The sequence below is a fragment of the Bubalus bubalis genome, chromosome 6, assembly GCF_019923935.1.
Source record: "Bubalus bubalis isolate 160015118507 breed Murrah chromosome 6, NDDB_SH_1, whole genome shotgun sequence".
Classification (NCBI taxonomy): domain Eukaryota; kingdom Metazoa; phylum Chordata; class Mammalia; order Artiodactyla; family Bovidae; genus Bubalus; species Bubalus bubalis.
In genome coordinates, this window is record NC_059162.1 from 38,255,031 (window position 1) to 38,279,703 (window position 24,673).

A 24,673-nucleotide genomic window follows, 5' to 3' on the forward strand; every position below is an offset into this window, starting at 1 on the left:
CATCGAACCTGGACTGGCAACTCATTCATACATGATATTTTACATGTTTCAATGCCATTCTCCCAAATCTTCCCACCCTCTCCCTCTCCCACAGAGTCCATAAGACTGTTCTATACATCAGTGTCTCTTTTGCTGTCTCGTACACAGGGTTATTGTTACCATCTTTCTAAATTCCATATATATGCATTAGTATACTGTATTGGTGTTTTTCTTTCTGGCTTACTTCACTCTGTATAATAGGCTCCAGTTTCATCCACCTCATTAGAACTGATTCAAATGTATTCTTTTTAATGGCTGAATAATGTTTAGTATCATATATTGACACATATGGATCTAGAAAAATGGTATTGATGAACCAATTTTCAGGGCAGGAGTAGAGACAGAGATGTAAAGAAGAGACTTGTGGACCCAGTGGGGAAAGAATAGGATGGGATGAACTGAGAGAATAGCATTGAAATATATACATTACCATATGTAAAACAAGTAAGTACTGGGAAGTTACTGTGTAGCACATGGAGCTCAGCCTGGTGCTCTGTGACCATCTAGAGGGATGGGATGGCGGTGGTGTGTGTGTGTGGCAGGGAGGCTCATGAGGTAGAGAATATTTGTATACTTATGGCTGGTTCACATTGCTGTACAGCAGAAATCAACACAATATTGTAAAAAGTTATCTTCCAATTAAAAATAAAATAATTAAAAGTATTTTTGATGTTTATTGTTTTTCAGCCACTAAGTCAATGTCTATACCATATATTTCTTTCTATATATGGTTAATATTTTTTGTATACTAAGAATTATTTCCCTAACCAAATTCACAACAATTTTCTTGCATGCTCTTCTAGAATTTTTATAGATTTGGCTTTTACATTTAGATCTACCATCAATTTCAATGTATTCTTTTTTATATGCTGCTGCTGCTGCTAAGTTGCTTCAGTCGTGTCTGACTCCACACGACCCCATAGACGGCAGCCCACCAGGCTCCCCCATCCCTGGGATTCTCCAGGCAAGAAGACTGGAGTGGGTTGCCATTGCCTTCTCCCTTTTTTATATGGTAAAAGGTAAATTCTTAGCTCAGTCTGCTATAGCAAAATGCTATATACTGTAAGGCTTAAACAACAGATATTTCTCAGTTCTGGAGACCTGGAAGTCCAAGATCAAGATTCCAGCATATCCAATTTTTGAACATTTTTCCTAGCTTAAAGATGGCCACTTTCTTGCTGTATCCTCACATGGCAGGATGACAGAAAGAAGTCTAGTCTCTTCCTTTTCTTACAGAGACACTAATCCCATCATGGGAGCTCCATGGTCTTCACCATCTAAACCTAATTACCTCTCAAAGGTCTCACCTCCTAATATCATCACATTGAAGATTGAAAGATGTTTCAATCACCCTATTTCCATTAAATTATCTTGGATCACTGTCAAAAAATCAGTTGATTCATCTATTTCTGGACTCAGTTGTATTCCCTTGAGGGAAAAACACATCTATATTTAATATTATAGCAATAAAGCAGCTTTAAGGAACTATATTTTTCATACAATAAAAGCCAATCAATAAACTTTTACTTTGATGGGTTTCAGTGACATTCTTGGGCTTCCCTGGTGGCTCAGATAGTAAAGTGTCTGCCTGCAATGCAGGAGACCCGGGTTCGATTCCTGGGTTGGGAAGATCCCCTGAAGAAGGAAATGGCAATCCACTCCAGCACTCTTGCCTGGGAAAGCCCATGGACAGAGGAGCCTGATAGGCTACAGTCCAAGGAGTGGCAAAGAGTTGGACACAACTGAGAGACTTCACTTTCATTTTTCACTTGATTACGTCTTTAAAACAGAGTTCTCTCATATTAAACACTTGAAGTCTATTTCTTTAGCAGATATAGTCAATTGTGATTATCTACTTCTTCTTGAGGAAACTTTCATAGTGTGATTGTAAGGAACTTTTCTAGTTCATCTATATTCAATTAAAAACTTTTTATAATAGACTTCTATTACTTTAATGTCTTTTGGGTTGGTAGTAATGTCTCCTCTTTCATGCCTGATATACTAGTTTCTTTCTTCTTTTTTAACTGATTAATCGAGCTAGATATTTATCGTTTATAAATCTTTTTTTGTGAAATGAGATTTTGCTTTTTCTACTTTAATGTTCTCTTCTTCCATTACTTTTCCATTACTATTTCCTTATTCCTACTCCTTAGGATTTAATTTGCTTTCTTTACTAGCTTATTAAGGTATATACATAGTTCATTGAACTGAGAACTTCTATTTTCTTGCAATGTCAGTCTTTAAATATAAAAATTTCTCTGTAGGTACTGCTTTAGGTATATCCCACACATTTTGATATATAGTGTTTCCTTTTTCACTCAAACCTGTATTTTCTAACTTCATTAGTTATTTCTCTTATGACACATTAACACATGAATTATTTCAGAATATCTTGACATTTCTAAATATTTGGCAATTTTCTGCATATCTGTTAATGATTTTTACTTTGATTCCATTATGGTCAAAGTACATATATTGTATAATTTCAGTATTTTTTTTTCATTGAAGCTTGTTTTATGGCCCAGAATATGATCTCACTTTTATAGTATTTCTTATGCATCTGAAAACAAAATACATTTTGGTATTTTAGGGTTGGATGATGTATGAATATCAATTAGGTCAGTTTTAGTAGTCACATTTTCTTAGGTATTCCGTAGTCGCACTGATTTTTTTTTTTCATACTTGTTACATCAGTTACTGAGAGAAAGGAATCAAAATCTATTACTTATTTTTAGACTTGTTATTCTTCTTTGAATTTCTGTATGTTTCTGGGTTTTGAGTATTTTGAGGCTCTATTAGGTTACTTTAACATGCTTATTATCTTTTGACAAATATAACTTATCATTTTGAAACATTTCTCTTCATGCCTAGTAATCTATCCATTCCAGCTTTCTGGAGCTTCTCCTAGTGCTTGTTGCTGCTGCTGCTGCTGCTAAGTCGCTTCAGTCGTGTCTGACTCTGTGCGACCCAATAGACGGCAGACCACCAGGATTCTCTGTCCCTGGGATTCTCCAGGCAAGAATACTGGAGTGGGTTGCCATTTCCTTCTCCAATGTAGGCATGCGTAGTCATGTCTGACTCTGTGCAACCCTATGGACAGCAGCCCACCAGGCTCCTCTGTCCACAGGATTCTCTAGGCAAGAACATTGGAGTGGGTTGCCATTTCCTTCTCTGCTCCTAGTCTTGCATACATATATAATATATATATTTTTTCCTTATAACTTTTTATTTTAAAATACTTTTAGATTTACAGAAAAACTGCAAAGATAATGCAGAGGTCTTGTAGGTCTTCATAGAACTGTTCAACTTCAGCTTGTTCAGCATTACAGGGTGGGATATAGACTTGGATTAAGTACTTTGTATTAACTGTATGGAATACTATATTTAGTTTTATCAGAAACTGTGAAATTGACTTCCAAAGCAGCTACATCATTTTGAAAAAATGAGAGTACTTGTCATCTTCAGCAAATATACTGTCAAGTGATCTTAGTTTTAATATTTAACCATCCAAATATTAGTGTTAGTTGGTGTGAAAATGTTTTTGTCTTTAAATACAGGTAACCTAGCTATGGAAATCTAGGTGGACAGTTTTTCTTATTTTAAAACCTTGATAAAATAACTCCATTTTTGGAGATTCTTAGTTTCTAATAGATTTTCTGTCATTCTATCTGTAGTCATTTATATGGTGCATATTTTTTTCCTTTGGCTTTTTAAAAAGATATTATCCTTATCACTGCTTTATTAGCAACTTAATTTTGATATATAGCTCATTTATGTTTATTCTATTTGAAGTTTAATAACTTGGGTGTGTGGATTTACACTTTTCATCCAATTTGGGAAGAATTTTAAGTTTCTTTTTAAAATAATTTTCTGCTCCCCTTCTTTTCTGGGAGTCTAGTCACACATTTTTTTAAATCACTAGCTATTAAGTCTTGTAGTTTTTTTTTGTCTTTAGATCTGATTTTATGTTGCATAGTTCCCTCCTATAATCCCCCCACCCCCTCCACCCCCCTGCCACTCTGTGTGGCATGCAGGATCTTCAGTTCCATGATCAGGAATCAACCGGGGCCCCAGCATTGGAACTGCAGAGTCTTAACCACCGGACCACTAAGGAAGTCCCCGTTTCGTAGTTTCTATTGAAATCCACTTATCTGTCCATTCACAAACTGTTATAGGCCTTCATTGGGTACTCACTAGGAAGACTGTAGATAGGGAATAAGATATGAGATAGACCCCTTACTTTTCAAGGTATGGTAAACATATAAAATAGCAATTAAAAGAAAATATAATGTCAACTTTCTTTTGTGGGAAACATAGAGACTTCTTTTATAACTATGGGACTTATCCAGTTTAGAAGATGAAAATGATGGAGATATAAAGGTATCATTAGTTATTGAAACTAAGTCCTAGAGTAGGGGATCAAATAAATCAGCATATTATAGAATAACATTTCTCTGTAGAAAGACTGTGTAATATATGAAAGTCTTAGTCAGTTGTAGTCTATAGAGATTCTAGACTAGAGAAATAATGTTTAACTGATACATACACACACACACACACACACACACACACACACACACACACCAGTACATAGGTACTGGTCAGTTCTAAAGTCATTCACCTCAAGATAATATGTAAGCCTGGAGAAGGGGAGAAATTCTTCAGGGGAAGCTCATGTAGGTAATTCAATCAACTGTGGCAATTTAGAAAAAGCAATATTTAACCTGAAAATACAAGGGTTAATGGCAAAAGATAAGGACCTTGAGGTAGCTGAACTGTGCAGTGTCTATTCTAGTAACCAGCTTGAAGCTCTGGGTGCCTTGGTTTTTGGAGGTAAAATAAAAAAGATATAGTCTGTTACTCAAGAGATATATCTTCCATTCTCCCAGTTACTTTTTCAATTCTTCCTACACATGCCATTTCTCACATGCTATGGAAAAGCATCTGTAACTCATTCTGAAAAAGGGTAGTAAATGGGTTGAATGGTAAAACTACTTGTCAAAAAACTGAACAGGCCTCTAGCAAGAAACTATAGAAAATCAGCCTTGTGTCATACTTACCACAACCCAGAATTCAAAGGCTTTAACTACATTTCAGTGGCAATCCTGGAAACTGTGTGGTGTATGTAATGTAAACAGTTATCTATTCTCACTGGGAAACTTGACTTCCATTCCATGAGCAGTCCTAAAATTGGCTCTTTATTCCTATAATTACATAAGAAACACTCCACCTACTTTGTATGTCAAAGTCTTCAGTTAATCTAATTAAAGGTGAGGCAAGAGAGCCTTTATTAGAGAAAAAGAGAAACAGAGTGAAATACAGGATATCTTCTGTAACATACATTTAATAAATCTAATTTTATATGAATTATGAGTAGAATATGAAGGGATACATAAGATAGAATTGCTCATTATTCTTGCTCTCTTATACATAAATACAAACACCCCAGAATATGATTTACAAATTTTTGAAACAAGGCATTCATTATTAAGAGAACACAACCTTGATGAGAACTACTACTCATTCAGTTTTGCATCAGTTCAGTTCAGTTCAGTTGCTCAGTTGTGTCCGACTCTTTGCGACCCCATGAATCGCAGCATGCCAGGCCTCCCTGTCTTTCACCAACTCCCGGAGTTCACTCAGACTCACGCCCATCGAGTCACTGGGACATAAATAGTTCTTGGTATTTGTTCATCTGGTTCTTATTAACTGTTGTTCTGAAGAAATTAGTTAGTGTTGCAAGATTCTAGGGTAAACCTAAAATATTTACGGACAAGGGGGAACGTATCTTTGAAAACATTTTTGGCAATGATGATACCAAATATTTGAATTTCTCAATTTTACAATGTTGCTGATATTAATCCTAACATACAGGATTTGAAGTTTTTACAGCAAAGAAGTTTATTAAACATAGACTGCCTGGTTTTTGAGGTGACCAATGTAAACTAATACACCTCTTAAAACAAAACACACTCACTCTCCTTAATAATCCGAATATGCTTGTTTAGTGAATCAATTAAAAAAAACCTCCATGCATCTCATAAAATACTTTATGTATTTCCTCAGTCAGTCTAACTCCACCTTGGGAAATTTTGCATGCAATACAAAGAGAAAACCACCAAAGAAAATTTATGTGTTAACTGACCATCTTGAATGGCCCTTTAAAAGTCATTTTAAGTCACTATTGTAATACTGGAAAGGAAAAATTAAAATAAAGGGTGAGAATTACCAGTCTTGAATTTCTTGCTGATATGGCACACTTCATGGCTTCCCAGGTAGCTCAGTGGTAAAGAACTTACCTGCCAATGCAGGAGACAAAAAAGATGAATGTTCAATTCCTGGATTAGAAAGATTACCTGGAAGAGAGCATGGCAACCCACTCCAGTATTCTTGCCTGGAGGATACCACGGACAAAGGTGCCTGGCCAGCTACAGTCTATGGAGTCGCAAAGAGTCAGACACAACTGAGCACGCTCAGAAGCATACAATGGCAAAACCAATACAATATTGTAAAGTAATTAGCCTCTAATTAAAATAAATGAATTAAAAAAATAGTAAGCTTTAACCATATAAGCATATTGAAAAGCAGAGGCGTTACTTTGCCAACAAAGGTCCGTCTAGTCAAGGCTATGGTTTTTCCTGTGGTCATGTATGGATGTGAGAGTTGGACTGTGAAGAAGGATGAGCGCCCAAGAATTGATGCTTTTGAACTGTGGTGTTGGAGAAGACTCTTGAGAGTCCCTTGGACTGCAAGGAGATCCAACCAGTCCATTCTGAAGGAGATCAGCCCTGGGATTTCTTTGGAAGGAATGATGCTGAAGCTGAAACTCCAGTACTTTGGCCACCTCATGCGAAGAGTTGACTCACTGGAAAAGACTCTGATGCTGGGAGGGACTGGGGGCAGGAGGAGAAGGGGACGACAGAGGATGAGATGGCTGGATGGCATCACTGACTTGATGGACGTGAGTCTAGGTGAACTCCAGGAGTCGGTGATGGACAGGGAGGCCTGGCGTGCTGCGATTCATGGGGTTGCAATGAGTCGGACATGACTGAACAACTGAACTAAGCTGAACTGAACCATATAATATAATGTCTGTTTGTTTTCTAGAAATATTGTAAGCCAAAATTTCAAGAATCCTTCTAGGATAATCCATTTAAAGCATAAAATATTCTCTCACTCTTGATTAAAATCCGTACATGGGTTTCTCCACTTTCCAGGAATAAAATTTGTATTTTAATGTTATTGTCATGACAATACAATCTTATTGGAGTAGTGCTATTTTTAGGCTTTGGTCTCATCCACCTCACTATGCCTATTATTCTTCAGTCATTCTGGAAATTCTCTTCACACCCTGTTGCCCTCTACTTGTAATAGACTCCCTGCTGAAGTACACCTTCCTCTGAGTCCTTACCCTTTATAACTCTCCTGTGTTATGTCTCAGAATATATTGCCTTCCTCTGCTCCCTTTGCAACATAATTTTAATGTTACTATAAAATTTATCAAATTGAATTTTTATTTTTGTTTCCACTATTGTATGGTGAAAGGAAGAAACTGCATGTGTATTCCTATAGTTACATTTGTTCATTTCTGTGTTCGTGCTCTTAGAACACATGGTGAAATTAGATTAAATTTATCCTTTATTGCACTTTATCTACTACGTAAACATTAGGCAATTTTTACTTTATGTTAAAATACACTATTTTAAATTCATTTCACACTTATATGAATTTCATATTTTTCACTTGCTCTAATAAATATTTTTACATCTAAAGACTTCTCATCCTGGGCATCTATAGATCAGTGTGCACTTAAACTTTTAATATATGTAAGATTTTCAGTTCCTATGCATATAACAATTGATTAAAACTTGCAATCACTTTTGAAAAGAAAAAATATAGGTTGTGAGAATAAGTTCTTGCAATATTAATAATTCTACAGAACTTTCCCTTGTAGTATCTTTAAAATATTGTATTAACAATTAAATCATTAGTCAGAATCAAAATCTGCAGCAAATATTTATGTTTATGATTTTATATATATATATATAGTTAAACCATTGCTGTTTATGATTAAACAACAAATGTTTATGATTATATATATTCAATAGATATATATATAACTTCTGCTACAAGGATAATGAAAACTACAGATATGGTACTTTAAATAGGATGACCAATTTAAACCTTATAGCCAGGCAGGCTTGAATTTACAGTATATAAAGCTAAAGAAAATCTAAAATCGTGGTTGTACATAATACTTTTCAGAAGGTTTTTATATGTATGTGTGTGTGTGTGTATATATATATGTTAAAACATATAGGTTTTTATATGTATATATATGTTAAAACATAGGTTTTTATGTGTGTATATATATGTTAAAACATATAGGTTTTTATATGTATGTTAAAGTATGTCTTAAAACAAAGAGGTTTTTATATGTATATCTGTAATGCATTATGTACAACGACAATTTTAGATTTTCTTTAGCTTTATATACTATAAATTCAAGCATACCTAACTGACTGTAAGGTTTAAATTGGTCATACTATTTAAAGTACCATATCTGTAGTTTTCATTATCCTTTTTGTAGCAGAAGTTTCAGAGAAGGCAATGGCAACCGACTCCAGTACTCTTGCCTGGAAAATCCCATGGACGGAGGAGCCTGCTAGGCTGCAGTCCATGGGGTCGCTAGGAGTCCGACAGGACTGAGCGACTTCACTTTCACGTTTCACTTTCATGCATTGGAGAAGGAAATGGCAACCCACTCCAGTCTTCTTGCCTGGAGAATCCCAGGGACGGGGGAGCCTGGTGGGCTGCCATCTACGGGGTCGCACAGAGTCAGACACGACTGAAGCGACTTAGCAGCAGCAGCAGCAGCAGCAGTTTTGCTTCTGTTCCATACCAATCCTATTGCATCTATCAACAGAATTTATCACAGTGGATCACAAAGCATAATCTTCTCAATTATTCTCTCCATCTCTGAGACTAAGGACAGGGTGTTTCATGTTCCATTTATTCTCTTGTGGAGCATTTGTTTCAGGCAGTTTATATTCATGCTTCATGTATTGTTAATTCTTTCCCATATTTCTTTTTGACACTGAAGCTGTGGATATTAATCCTGCCAAAGCAATGCATTGTTTTCATTTTTTTTAATGTATTTACCTCCTTCAGATGTTTCGCTTTTATTTCATTTGATCTCTTTAAAAAAAAAAATTCCACTGGAAAATTGTTCCTATTCAGTCTGATTTAAAAAAAAAAAAGCAACACATTTCTTCATGTAATTTACACTTTACTGTTTAAAAGGATAGATAAGAAACAATATTTACCCTGTTATTTTTTTAGTACTCTATATTGTGTGTTCTCAGGGTTTATGCAAATACCTTATGTTAAATCTTGCAGATACTACAAAATGCTTTAGAAACAGTATTAATATTTTTCTTGAAATGGTGAAAAAAACAGTAATAATCAAAAGTAAATGAAAGCTTTATTTTATGGTAATAATGCTTAGAAAATATGTAAAATGTATATAGTCAAAATATTGTTTAGTGATATTTTTGTTTTATCAAAATATTCTATTAGCATTGTATTTCTATTGAAAATGAATTATTGCATACACAGAAAAGTGTACGGTTCATAATTGTAAAGCTTGATGAACTTTCACAAAGTGAATTCATCTGTTAAGCAATCACCTAGATCAAGAAACAACATACTTAACAGAACCTTCAAAGCTCCCTTATATTTCTTTCCTGTTACAAGTCCTCTCGCCAAGGGTAACTAATATCCTTATTTCTAAATCTACATAGATTCATTTTGCCAGTTCTATAATTCTATCCAGATTTAATCATTGTTTTCTTTAATTCAATGTTATGATTTTAAGAGAAATTCACTTGTACTAATAATTATCAAATTTCACTACATAGTTGCTTGGTTCAACTCATTGCAACCCCATGGACTGTAGCCTGCCAGGCTCCTCTGTCCATGGAATTCTCCAGGCAAGAATGCTGTAGTGGGTAGCCATTCCCTTCTCCAGGAGATCTTCCTGACCCAGGGACCAAACTCCTGTCTCGCACATTGCAGGTAGATTCTTTACCATCTGAACCACCAGGAAAGCCCTATATAGTAGAAATCCATGTGTAGTGAGGTATCTTGAGAGAATGAGACTTGCACAATGCAAATTAGCTGACAATCATTATTTTGTATCTTTTAATATAATGTAACATATTATGGTTCACTTTTGATCTACTTAATATGTGCACTTTGTAATTTAGTGTTAAACTAATTTTCAAAAAATGTTCAAGTAACTTAAAAAGAACCAGGTAAAGAAAAAAAAAATAATACTGAGGATACAATATTTATCTTTAACATTGCTACTTACTTTAACATCTTTTTATTTGATATTAGTATTGCCACATTAGCTTTCTTTAGTGTTCACAAAGTATCTCTTTCCATCCTTTTCCTTTCATCTTTATGTAACATCATTATATTTAAAATACATCTCTTGAAAGCAGCACATAGTTAGTTTGACTTTTCTTTAATCAAGTTTGACAATATTAATCTTTACATGGATAATTTGTTGAATCTATATTTAATGCAATTGCACTGTTGAGTGTATGACTATCATATTACAATTTTTTTATCAGTTTATCAGTTTTATATTCTGCTTTCCTCTTTTCTTGTCTTATTTTTAGGTTTTTACTTATCAAATACAAAGAAGACAGTCAGGAAAGCATAGCCCTGTATCAGTCTCAGTCTCATCAATAGTGAAAGAAACAAGGTGGAATGAAAGTCAGACTCATTGGTGTATTACTCAATATTTGCTATGGAAACACAAAATCCCAAATTGATTACGGATAATGATAACAAGCAGCTTTTTCATCCTTTCTTTAGGTCATCTCATTTTGGGACTTGAAATGAAGGAGCTGTCCAACCACTCAAGTTAATTTAAAATCTTTTCACAGATTTAGAGTACAACCTGTTTTGTTCACAGTCCATGATCAAAACAGATCACAATCGCCAAATTCACAATCACAAATTCAAATGTACTAAATTTGGAAAATATACTCTGTCTACACCAAGAGCAATGAGAGAGAATATAGTTGTGAAAAAATAATACACTTTACCAAAACCTGAATTAAGAGAGGAGTAGAAAGTTACATTTTCTGGCACATACAGAATAGATACCTGATACACTCTTCCTCTAAAATAATTAAAATAAAAAAATACTATAAATGTTTAATTGATATAACAAGCATGCTTTTATTTTTTTATATGTATTTTATTTTATTTTTAACTTTACAATATTGTATTGGTTTTGCCATATATCAACATGAATCTGCCACAGGTTTACATGTGTTCTCCATCCTGAACCCTTGTCCCTCCTCCCTCCCCGTACCACCCCTCTGGATCATCCCAGTGCACCAGCCCCAAGCATCCAGTATCGTGCATTGAACCTGGACTGGCAACTCATTTCATATATGATCTTATACATGTTTCAGTGCCATTCTCCCAAATCATCCCACCCTCTCCCTCTCCCTCTCCCACAAAAATAAGACTGAAAACCAGAAGCAGGAGGCTTAAGTCCAAACCCTGACTCCAGGAAACTCCTGACTCCAGGGACCATTAATTGACAGGAGCTCATCAAACGCCTCCATACCTACACTGAAACCAAGCACCACACCAGGGCCAACAAGTTCCAGAGCAAGACATACCCTGCAAATTCTCCAGCAACACAGGAACACAGCCCTGAGCTCCAATATACAGGCTGCCCAAAGTTACTCCAAAACCACAGACACCTCATAACTCATTACTGGACACTTCATTGCACTCCAGAGAGAAGAAATCCAGCTCCACCCACCAGAACGCCGACACAAGCTTCCCTAACCAAGAAACCTTGACAAGCCACCTGTACAAACCCACACACAGTGAGGAAACTCCACAATAAAGAGAATTCCACAAACTGCCAGAATACAGAAAGGACACCCCAAACTCAGCATGCTTTTAAATACACAGTTAAATTTATCAAAAGTTAAGGACAAAATCCAACAGCCATAAAATAAAGGGTAACTTGCAATTTTCAGACACCGTTTGATTTCTCAACTTGAACCAGAGAGAGAGCCCAGGGTCCTTGACAGGGTAGACATAGCTCCAGTCAAGACAGAGGTGATCAGGAAAGCTCTGGCCTTACTTGTAGGTATAGTGTGAATAATTTGTTCATCCACTAAGTCATATCTGACTCTTTGTGACCCCATGAACTGTAGAACACCAGGTTTCCTTTTCCATTACTACGTCCCTGAGTCAGTGATTCCATCCAATAATCTCCTCTGTTGCCCCCTTCTCCTCTTGCACTCAATCTTTCCCAGCATCAGAATCTTTTCCAATGAGCTGACTCTTTGCATCAGGTACCCAAAGTATTGGAACTTCAGCTTCAACATCAGTCCTTCCCATGAATATTCAGGGTTGATTTCCTTTAGGACTGACTGGTTTGATCTCCTTGCAATACAAGAGACTCTCAAAAGTATTCTCCAACACCAAAGTTCAAAAGCAAAAAATCGCCAGTGCTAAGCCTTCTTTACAGTCCAACTCTCACATCCATACATGACTAATGAAAAAACCATAGCTTTGACTATATGGACCTTTGTTGGCAAACTGACATCTCTGCTTTTCAATATGCTAAGTTTGTCATAGCTTTTCTTATGAGGAGCAAACATCTTTTAATTTTATGGCTGGAGTCACCATCCATACTGGTTCTGGAGCCCAGAAAAATAAAATCTGTCATTGTTTCCATTTTTACCCCCATCTATTTGCCATGAAGTGATGGGACTGGATGCTATGATCTTCATTTTTTCAATGCTGAGTTTTAAGCCAGCTTTTTCACTCTCTTCTTTCACCGGCATCAAGAGGCTCTTTAGCAAAGGATAGAGAGGCATATTCTGATCAGCGTGTTTCTATAAGAATATCAGAAGTGCGAACTCTCCAGGTGGGTCTTTCAATCCAAAAGAGCCACCCATGTGACACGTGTAACCTGATCTTCAAAGGCATTTTGCAGCTGGCTGGCCAACAGGGAGCACCTCCTGGGCAGCAACCATATCTATGTAAATCATGTGGGAAAGCCCTCTGGTTCAGTGTAAACCTTGACCAAATCCAGCGGCAGCGGATTTATCTCTCTGTGGAGAGTCAGTCCCCAGAAAAGAAAAGGTCTGGGCATCCTCTGTGGATAGCTGCAGATGCCACGTTAGGGAAGGCCTGTATGTGCAGGGAACATAAGGAAGACTTCTTGGCTGGCTCTGGACTTGTCCAGAACTGTGCCACTCACAACTGGGAGAATCCATACAAGAGTGCTGAGTGTTAGGAGGCCCTTCACACCAGGCAAAGGGATTACCAATGCAGTGAAAGTGGGGAAGCTTATAGCCACAAAGAGGATTACGTTCAGTACCAGGAAATACACACAGGAGAAAAGGCTTATGAGTGTGATGAACATGAGATGCTCTTTAGCCACAGCTCCTACTTTCTATCACACAGGAAAATTCACAGCAGAGTAATGCCTTATTAGTGCAATGACGGTGGGAAAGATTTCAGCTACAACTCCAGCCTCAAAAGTTCCAGAGAACTTACACAGATTCAAGGTGTTTTGAGTGTGCTCAATGTGGGAAATCCTTTTGACAGGAAATCTCACTTCATTCAGCATCAGAGAATTCACACTGGAGCAAAACTTTATGAATGCAACACATCTAGGAAAGCCTTCGGTTGCAAAGACACACTTACACAGCAACAGAAAATTCTCAGTGGAGAAAAGCCTTCTATGTGTGGCAGTTGTGGGAAAGCTTTTATGCATAAAGATGTACTTGTTGAGCACCAGAAAATCTACACTAGACGGAAGTCTTGTGAGTGTGATGAATGTGGGAAATTCTTTAGCCACAGTTCTTACATTAAAATACATAAAGTAATTCACAGGGTAACAAAGCCTTTTGTATGCAGTGAATGTGGAGAGCATACATCAGTAAGCCATACCTTAGTCAACACAAGAAAGTTCACACCATAGTAAAGTCTGTGGATGAACTGAATGTGGGAAATGTGTTGATAATGCCAGCCTCATTAAAGACCAAAGACATCACACTGAAGCAAGGCCTTATGTGTTCAGAAAATTCAGCCTTCTATAGGCTCTCCCTCCTTCCTTGGCCCATGAAAGTTCACAATGAAAAGAGGCCTCATGAATGAAGTTTGCCTACATTTACTAAGTTAATTTGGACCAGAACCTTCACTCTAGAGAGAGGCCTAAGAGAGTAGCGGGAAACATTCTTTATCCTTGCTCCACATAGTATGACTCATAAAAGAGAAAAACTCTGAAAATAGACTTTGCAATGGAACCACCAACTGGAAGTTGAACTTCATACATCCACACAGGGGAGATATTTCAAATACCAGGTATGTGGGATGCTTTCTGAAGCTACTTTATATTTTCTAACCTTCCCAGAACTGTCCCATGCCCTGAGGTGTATCATTGCTGGTGTCTACTGAAAAACTCCCACTTCTACCAGCAGATGGGCCATGCACTGTGTGTCTCTGACCCCAGTGTACTCAGGTGAGGCAGACTGACAATCTGTCCTATTTCCTAGGGGGAATCATGAATGATATGAATCCACTGGTGATCCTCATTCTCTACCCCCTAGTGGTTTCAGTGTGAACATGACCCATCTCTTGCCAAAAAGATCTGAGTTAGAATCTGCTGCAGTTTTCCAAAGGTTTCCATTTTTCATGGACAGTATTGATTTCATATGAGCTAGCTGAAATGGATTTCCTCAGCCTCTAATAAATCACTCAACCTCAGAACTGCCTGAACTACACGGATCTGACCCGTGCAATGAAAAAGCCTTATTGTAAAAGACTTTACTCTGTACTATTCAACTGGTGGGGTTGATTGAGAAAAAGAAATAGGCTTTCAGGAGACAAAACTCAGAGCTCATTTTCCCTTTCACATCTACAAAAGTTCTGATTGATTTCCACAGTTAGGAATAAAACTAAGACTAAACAGCTAAGCAATGTCAGCTAAGCAATGTGGTAGGCACTAGCCAGGCTTCCCTGATGGCTCAGTGATAAAGAACTCACCTGCCAAGACAGAAGATGTGGGATATTCCCTGGGTCAGAAAGATCCCCTAGAGAAGGAAAAGGCAACCCATTCCAGTCTTCTTGCCTGGGAAATTCCATGGATAGAGAAGCCTAGTGGGCTACAGTCCATGGGGTCGCAAAAGAGTCAGACACAATTTAGCGACTAAAGAACAACAAAGGACAAAATTCAGAACCCCCCAAATAAAGAGTGAACTGATACCAATAAGCTAATACTAAAGGTAAACCGACCTTGGGAAATTCTCAAATTTTGAGATCCAGAAACTTGGGCTTTAATAACCATATAGATTATTAAAGACAAATACGTGGGTCTAACCAACTAACAGAGCTGTACTTTAGACCCTCACAGACAAGGAAAAGATACCCACTGAAAGAAAAAGACAGCTACAAAGTAACGGAGCTGCTGGGAAAGTAACTAAGGAAACATTTCCTTAAGTTTAGGCTCTGAGTTTAAAAAATAAACAGTCCTCTGAGAATTTAAAATCACTGCTCTAGCCAGACATTATTGCATGATATGTATTATCACATTACTTGGACATTATTATAACCTGGTCCTGTCGAATGAGGTGGCCCTATGTAGTAGAAGGGGGACACTTTCAGATATACCTAACAATATTCTCACTAACAGAGCTTAAATAAATTATACAACTAAAACCAAAACAAACCACCATGAAAATCAAACAAAACGAAGAAATGCCCCAATTATAAGGACTTCAAACAGAATGATCAAAAGGTAAAATAAGACAGACTTAAAATTATTTAAAACTAAAAGGCTTAAAATCTAAAAATCAGTTCAGATCAGTCGCTCAGTCATGCCCAACTCTTTGCAACCCCATGGACTGCAGAACACCAGGCTTCCCTGCCCATCAACAACTCCCAGAGCATACTCAAACTCATGTCCATTGAGTCGGTAATGCCATCCAACTGTCCCATTTTCTGTCGTCCCCTTCTCCTCCCGCCTTCAATATTTCCAAGCATTCAGGGTCTTTTCAAATGAGTCAGTTCTTCACATCAGGTGGCCAAAGTATTGGAGGTTAAGCTCAGCATCAGTTCTTCCAATGAATATTCAGGACTAATTTTCTTTAGGATTGACTGGTTGATCTCCTTGCAGTCCAAGGGACTATAAAGAGTCTTCTCCAACACCACAGTTCAAAAGCATCAATTTGTTGGCCCTCAGCTTTCTCTAGGGTCCAACTCTCACATACATTCATGACTAACAGAAAAACCAGAGCTTTGACTAGACAGACATCTGTTGGCAAAGTAATATCTCTGCTTTTTCTTATGTTCTCTAGGTTGGTCATAGTTTTTCTGCCAAGGAGCAAGCATCTTTTAATTTCATGGCTGCAGTCACTCTGTGCAGTGATTCTGGAGCCCAAGAAAATAAATTCTGTCACTATTTCCATTGTTTCCCAATCTATTTGCCATAAAGTGATGGGACCAGATGCCATGATATTAGTTTTTTGAATGTTGAGTTTTAACATGAGTTCAGCTTTTTCACTCTTGTCTTTCACTTTCATCAAGTGGCTCTTTAGTTACTCTTCCCTTTCTGCCATAAGGGAGGTGTCCTCTACATGTCCGAGGTTACTGATATTTCTCCCAGCAATTGTGATTCCAGTTTGTACTTCATCCAGCCATGCATCTCACATGCTGTACTCTACGCATAAGTTAAATAAACAGAGTGACAAAATACAGCCTTGACATTTTCCTTTCCCAGTTTGGAACCAGTCCATTGTTCCATGTACGGTACTAACTGTTGCTTCTTGACTTGCATACAGATTTCTCAGCAGGCAGGTCAGATGGTCTAGTATTCTCATCTCTTGAAGAATATTTCCAGAGTTTGTTGTGATCCATACAGTTAAAGGCTTTATTTAGCGTACTCAATGAAGCAGAAGTAGATTTCTTTTTTGGAACTCTCTTGCTTTTTCTATGATCCAGCAGATGTTGATAATTTGATCTCTGGTTTCTCTACCTTTTCTAAATCCAGCTTGAACACCTGGAAGTTCTGGTTCACATACTGTTGAAGCCTAGCTTGGAGAATTTTCAGCATTACTTTGCAAGTGTATGAGATGAGTGCCATTGTGCAGTAATTTGAACATTTTTGGCATTGCCTTTCTTTGGAATAGGGATGAAAACTGAACTTTTCCAGTCCTGTGGGCTCTGCTGAGTTTTCCCAGTTTGCTGGCACATTCAGTACAGCACTTTCACAGCATCATCTTTCAGGATTTCAAATAGCTCAGCTGGAATTCCATCACCTCCACTGACTGTGTTCATAGTAATGCTTCCTAAGGCGCACTTGACTTCAAACTCCAGGATGTCTGGCTCTAGGCGAGTGATCATACCATCATGGTTATCTGGCTCATTAAAATCTTTTTAGTATAGTTCTTCTGTGTATTCTTGCCACCACCTCTTCTTAATATCTTCTGCTTCTCTTAGGTCCATAGCTTTCTGTCCTTTATTGTGCCCATCTTTGAAAGAAATGTTCCCTTGGTACCTCTAATTTTCTTGAAGAGATCTCTAGTCTTTCCCATTTTATTGTTTTCCTCTATTTCTTTGCATTGATCACTTAGGGAGGCTTTCTTATCTCTCTCCTTGATATTCTTTGGAACTCTGCATTCAGATGGATATATCTTTCCTTTTCCCCTTTGCCTTTGCTTCTTTTCTCAGCTATTTGTAAGGCCAGCTCAGACAATCATTTTGCCCTTTTGCATTTCTTTTTTTGGGGGTGGTATTGATCACAGTCTCCTGTACAATGTTCGGACCTCTGTCCATAGTTTTTCAGGCACTCTGTCTATATCATATCTAATCCTTTGAATCTATTTGTCACTTCCACTGTATAACTGTAAGGGATTTAAAAGATATAAAAAATTAGAAAAATTTGAAATTAAATCAAATATTACTTCTTGTAGTTAAAAATAAGCAAATGTAAAACAACTAATTCTGGTTTTTAGCTATTATTATAGATAATCCTGTAAATATTCTCACCTAAAGATATACATTTGTGTGTGTGTGTATATATATATGCATATATTTGCTCATATTTTCATGTTTTTATCTCCCCTGGTTAAACACTTAAAATGACATTTCTTGGGTCATAATATATTTATACTTGATTTTATGAGAAATTAAAAATTTTATATTACTAACTTGTCTCCAAAATTGTTGTGCAATTCTGCAGTCTTCCCAATAATACGTGAGCTTTAGTCATTCCACATCTGCATCAATTTTGTCACTATTAGTCTTTTTTTAATATTGGCCATTAGAAATTAGAAAATGGGTGGATCATAATCATCTTTTTCATGTTACTAATTACCAACAGGTGAATAAATAAACTTTGTAATATCAGTATTAAAAAGATACACACTTTTGACATATTCAGCAACACGGTTAAATCTCAAAAAAATAAAACAGGCACAAAAGTGTAAGTGTGCTCTGATTCCATGTATATGACATTCTAGAAAATTCAAAGTAGAAGATCAATGCATTTCTTAATTCAAGAGCAGAAGGAGATTATCTGGGGAAAAAAAAAAAACAGGAAAATATTGGATGACAGCAGTATTCTATATGTTTATTGTTATGGTGTTGTCATTGTTATCAAAATTAAATAATTTATATAATCTAAATAGGTACCTTTTTGTACTTAATTAATGCCTTAATAAAAAATATTTAAATTTTTTTAAAAGTTAAAACTTGAAATTATAAATATTTAAAGAAAGTGAGTGCACTAGATAGTGGAGTTTTAGAAAATATTCAAATGCAGCAAAAAAAAATATATGAGAAATAAAAGATGTTAAAGAGAAGGATGGGTACCTGGAGGTTAGAAATAAGGTGGACTATTATATATCTATTCAAATTTAGGAGAAAGTAATAATAATAAAGGAGAAATACTATGTAATAAGATAATTGATGGCTTCTTTAAAAAAAAAAAAAGGACTGCTTAGCATCAGATATAGCATATAAAATGTAGGATTACATCATTCAATTTACTCAGAGTGTATTAGATACATAATAATACATCTACAGAACTCAAAATATAATAAAACTTTCTTAAGCGTGGGAGGGGGTTCAGGATGGGGAACACGTGTACACCCGTGGCAGATTCATGTCAACGTATGGCAAAACCAATACAATATTGTAAAGTAATTAGACTCCAATTAAAATAAATAAATTTAAATTAAAAACATAAAAATAAAAAAATAAAATGGATAACCAACAAAGAAAAAAAAACAATCAAGGACAAGTCTATTGATAGCCAATTTCTCAATGAATAACTTTTGTCATATATAAACAAGTAGGTAAATTAGTGGTTACATGAAATTTATAAATAAGGATAATATCTAATTTATTTTAATAACAATGTACAGAATTGATTTTCTAGGTAGAAAGAGCAAAGGGGTGAGGATCATTTCATTGGCTGATTTGTGCCCCCTCAAAATTCAAATGTTGAAGTATTAAACTTTTATTTCTATCTATGTGTGACTGTAATTGGGGACAGTTTTGACAGAGATACCTAAGAAAAAATGAGTTCGTTAGAATTACTTTTTTTTTTTTTGTCTTTTGATTTTATTTTACTTATTTATTTTTTTAATTTTATTTTATTTTTAAACTTTACATAATTGTATTAGTTTTGCCGAATATCCAAATGAATCCGCCACAGGTATACATGTGTTCCCCATCCTGAACCCTCCTCCCTCGTCCCTCCCCATTCCATCCCTCTGGGTCGTCCCAGTGCACCAGCCCCAAGCATCCAGTATCGTGCATCGAACCTGGACTGGCAACTCGTTTCATACATGATATTTTACATGTTTCAATGCCATTCTCCCAAATCTTCCCACCCTCTCCCTCTCTCTCAGAGTCCATAATGCAATGTGACTAATTCCTAAGAAGAAGAAATCTGGACATGGATACAAAAGGAAGACAATCTGGAGACAACACAGGGCAAAGACAATCATCCAAAAGCCATGGAGAGATGCCTGGGACAGACCCTTACTTCATGACCCTTAGAAGGCACCAATCCTGCCAATACCTTGACTTTGGACTTCTTGCCTCCATAAGTGTGAATAAATGAATTCCTGTTATTTAAACCACCCAGTCAGTGCTACCTCATTCTGGGAGCCCTAGCAAACTAATACAGCTATTAATTGAAATTAAAATATTTGATGGCACTGTTAATGACAGATATATAAATGTGTGACTTAATTTATCTTTTTCTTTATATTTTACATCAAACATTTATGTTTAGCTTTAAGGGGTGAGCACTAAAATAATAAAAATCAAGTGTATATTTTATAAACCCTGGTCTCCTGCATTGCAGGTGGATTATTTACTGACTATGCTACCAAGAAAGCCCATAAACCACTATAGGAAAATAATATATGATGTATATAATAAAGAATGACAAGCATAGATAAGTCATGAAAAAATTAAAATGATGCTATAAATAATCACAAATAAAGCAATAATCATAATGAATTTATGTGGAATAATCTTCTACATTCATGTGAAAATTCTCAACATATATACACCAAAACTAGCAAACTGACCAGTGAATATTAAAAACACTCTATAATTCCTTTCAAAGATTTTATCAGTCCTGGCTCAAGATTTAATAGCTCAAGCAAACAAAAATTAACATGGATATAAAATTTGAAAACATAATTTAAAAGTTCAACTTAATAATCAAAGAATACTGTCTATTGACCATGCTGTATGGTAAATTTCAACCATTTAAAAAATTCAAACAATATAGATGATTAGGCATTTCCCTTATTCTCGCTCAAATTTAGGCAAATAATAAAAGAGAAAAAAAACAAAAATTCCTCATTTAAGCTAATGTGGAGTTAATTTAAAGGGAAAGTACTGTACAAGACTAGCCAAAGAACAGATAATGTGCATTGAAGGAAATGGAGCACAAATATCATGGGTTCCGCTTTTAGAAAAATCTCAAGAAATAAACCTACCAAAGGCATTAAAAGTAGTGAGATACAATTGCCAAAATGTTTATTTGTCACTGGTGAGAATGGGGTGTGAAATGTTTTTGCAGCATCTTCTGCGGGATCAGTTGGTTTGAAAAACCATACTTGGATGGGCTCTTGCTATTTAAAGTTTGGTCTGAAGAACAAAGTATTAGCATCACTCTCTCTAGAGATTGTTAGAAATTCAAAATCGCAAGCTCTGAGTCATATTTTCTGAACCCAAATCTATATGGCAGCAAGATGATTAATGGATGTGTATTTACATTAAATTTGAGAAACACAGGGGTAGGCCAAATGAGAAGAGCACTGAGAGGCCAGCTAGCCATATTTTCACAAAGTATCAGTCTCTACAGTACCACATTTTCATGGCAGAAAGGGGTGGGGGCAGAAAGAGAGAGAGAGAAAGAAATTTTTTACTGGGTAAAGTGTTCAGTTCATATCTCAATTGTTTAGGAAGAAATAAAATGTAAACTCTTGCAGAAATAAAAATGTAGGACAATATGAAAACACTAATCTTTACAAAATCTGATTTTTACTTTATCCTTACTCAAGAAGGTTGTGAATGCATGATCTGAGTAAGTCTCTACTGCCTCAAGGATGATTATTTTTAAAAGGAAAAAATAAAATGATCCATATAAATATATTTTAGAGTACAAAACTAACATGCAAAACAAACAGCAGCTAAAGAACACTCAGGACAAATGGATGAAAATGGAGACAAAATTGCAGCATGAATAAAATAATCAGTGGAACACTTAACCACTATGTAGAAAAAACAGAAAGCCCAATGACTCAAATACGAGAAAGATTTAAAATTGGGGAAAACAGAAGGTGATATAATGTAATAAGAATCAGAAAAAAAATGTAATTGACATAATGGTAAATACAAAGATTTTTTTAAAAGAAATGAAAAAGATAGCACCACAGAGTAAATAAGTGTTAGTCTCTCAGTCATGCCTGACTCTTTGCGACCCCATGGACTACAGCCCACCAGGCTCCTCTGTCCATGAGATTTTTCAGGCAAGGATACTGGAGTGGGTTGCCATTTCCTTCTCCAGGTGATCTTCCCAACCCAGGGATCGAATCTGGGTCTTCTGCACTGCAGGCAGATTCTTTACTGACTAAGCTATTAATGAGAAGAATAATGAAATGAAAACAAAAGTTAGCAATAAAAAAAAAAACACAAAAGAGATCAAATCAGAATTTTGAATGCATAAAGAAGAAAATCATTACAGAGCAAGATAAGTCTCCTGAAGTAATAGGAGATGTAGAAGTAAACTACTGATTGTTTACATTGTATGACGGACAAGTTTTACCCTGTATAGTCAACAGGAAGAGAAGGCTTTTAAATTTTAAATAATATTAACAATTCTAAGAGGCATTCAGGCCTATTTTATTTTTCTATTTATAAGCATGTGGAGGGATAGCAGGATTATCTGCTATAAACTCATAGTGAATTATTTCAGGTTTACCTGTAAATAGGTTACCTGAGGGCTGGGATTATACCTCCCACGCCCACCCCTCGACTGCTGCAAGAGGATCTGTTTACAAACAATTCCTATGGAAAGTATGGGATTTTTCATACTGGAGAGAGAGTTACACACAAAATCAACATTCTCCAGGTTTTCTATGTGGAGGGCAGGTAGATAGCCCATAAATGCCTGTAAGGATTGTATGCTGATGCAATTGAACTGACCCTCACTTACCTGACTATGCCTACAACCTCTCCACACAAGAAAGGGTTGGGTCAAGGCTGAGAGTGGGGTGTTAGAAGTGGGGCAAGTAGTACAGAGAAAGTGAAGAAATATTCTGTACAGCATTGAGAATATATAACCAAAACATTACTCAAAGATGTATCTCTCAAATATAACATTAACTAACAACAGTGGTCATGTACAGATGTGAGAATTGAACCATAAATAAGGCTGAAGGCCAAAGAACTGATGCTTTCAAATTGTGGTGCTGGAGAAGACTTTTGAAAGCCCCTTGGACTGCAAGGAGATCAAACCAGTCAATCCGAAAGGAAATCAACCCTGAATATTTATTGGAAGGACTGTTGCTGAAACTAGCACTCCAATACTTTGGCCACCTGATACAAACAGTCAATTCATTGGAAAACACCCTGATGCTGGGAAAGACTGAAGGCCAAACAGAAAGGGTCAGCAGAGGATAAATGGTTAGATAGCATCACCAACTAATGGATGTTCAGTTCAATTGCTCAGCTGTGTCCGACTCTTTGCGACCCCATGAACCGCTGCATGCCAGGCCTCTCTGTCCATCACCAACTCCCCGAGTCCACCCAAACCCATGTCCATTCAGTCAGTGATGCCAATGATGTAAATCTGAGCAAACGCTGGGAGACAAGTTGAAGGACTGAGGAGCCTGGCATGCTACAGGTTACAGAGTCAAACACTACTTAGCAACCGAACAACAAAAAGAGAAAAGCAAATGAGTATGACACCATTTTTATAGTTGTTTAAAATGTGCAAAGCAGAATATGTACTATTATTGATCACAACATATGTAGTGAACTAGAAATACATACATGGTATTTGATAGAGGACTTCATAACAAAATACTATAGTCTAGGTGGCTATAAACAACACAAATTTATTGTCTCACAGTTCTGAAGGTTAAAAGACTAAAGTCAAGATACTGAAAGGTTGGTTCCTTCTGAGGGCTGTGAGGGAAGGATCTGTTCTAAGTCTCTCTTTCCTCACTTTTAAATGGCTGTCTTCCTCCTGTGTCTCCTCATATTGTCTTTCCTTTCTATGTCCAAACTTCCCCTTTTTATATAGTTATCAATCATATTCCATGAAGTGAAGTCGCTCAGTCATGTCCGACTCTTTGCGACCCTATGGACTGAAGCCTACAAGGCTCTTCCGTCCATGGGATTTTCCAGGCAAGAGTACTGGAGTGGGTTGCCATTTCCTTCTCCAGGGGATCTTCCTGAGCCAGGGATTGAACCTGGGTCCCCTGCATTATAGGCAGGTGCTTTTACCATCTGAGCCACCAGGGAAGTCCTATGCTAATGACTTCATTTTAATTTAATTATCTCTGTAAAGACTCTTCAAATAAGTTCCATTCAGAAGTACTAGAAATTAGGACTTGAACATTTGAGTTTGGGGGGCAACATAATTTAACCTCTTAACACATTCAGTTCAGTTCAGTTCAGTTCAGTCACTCAGTTGTGTCTGACTCTTTGCGACCCCATGAATCGTAGCACACCAGGCCTCCCTGTCCATCACCAACTCCCGGAGTTCACCCAGACTCACATCCATCGAGTCAGTGATGCCATCCAGCCATCTCATCCTCTGCCGTCCCCTTCTCCTCTTGCCCCCAATCCCTCCCAGCATCAGAGTCTTTTCCAATGAGTCAACTCTTCACATGAGGTGGCCAAAGTAATGGCGTTTCAGCTTTAGCATCATTCCTTCCAAAGAAATCCCAGGGCTGATCTCCTTCAGAATGGACTGGCTGGATCTCCTTGCAGTCCAAGGGACTCTCATAACTATCAAATTCCCATTTGTGATTAATTTTAGAAT

At 36.7% G+C, this 24,673-nt stretch overlaps 1 non-coding gene across 1 annotated transcript; it reads right to left on the minus strand.

The window, feature by feature from the left end:
- Window positions 1–24,076: 24,076 nt before the first annotated feature.
- Window positions 24,077–24,150, minus strand: TRNAY-AUA. Its single transcript has one exon. It is a non-coding gene; the product is annotated as a tRNA-Tyr (tRNA).
- Between the last annotated feature and the right edge of the window lie 523 nt (window positions 24,151–24,673).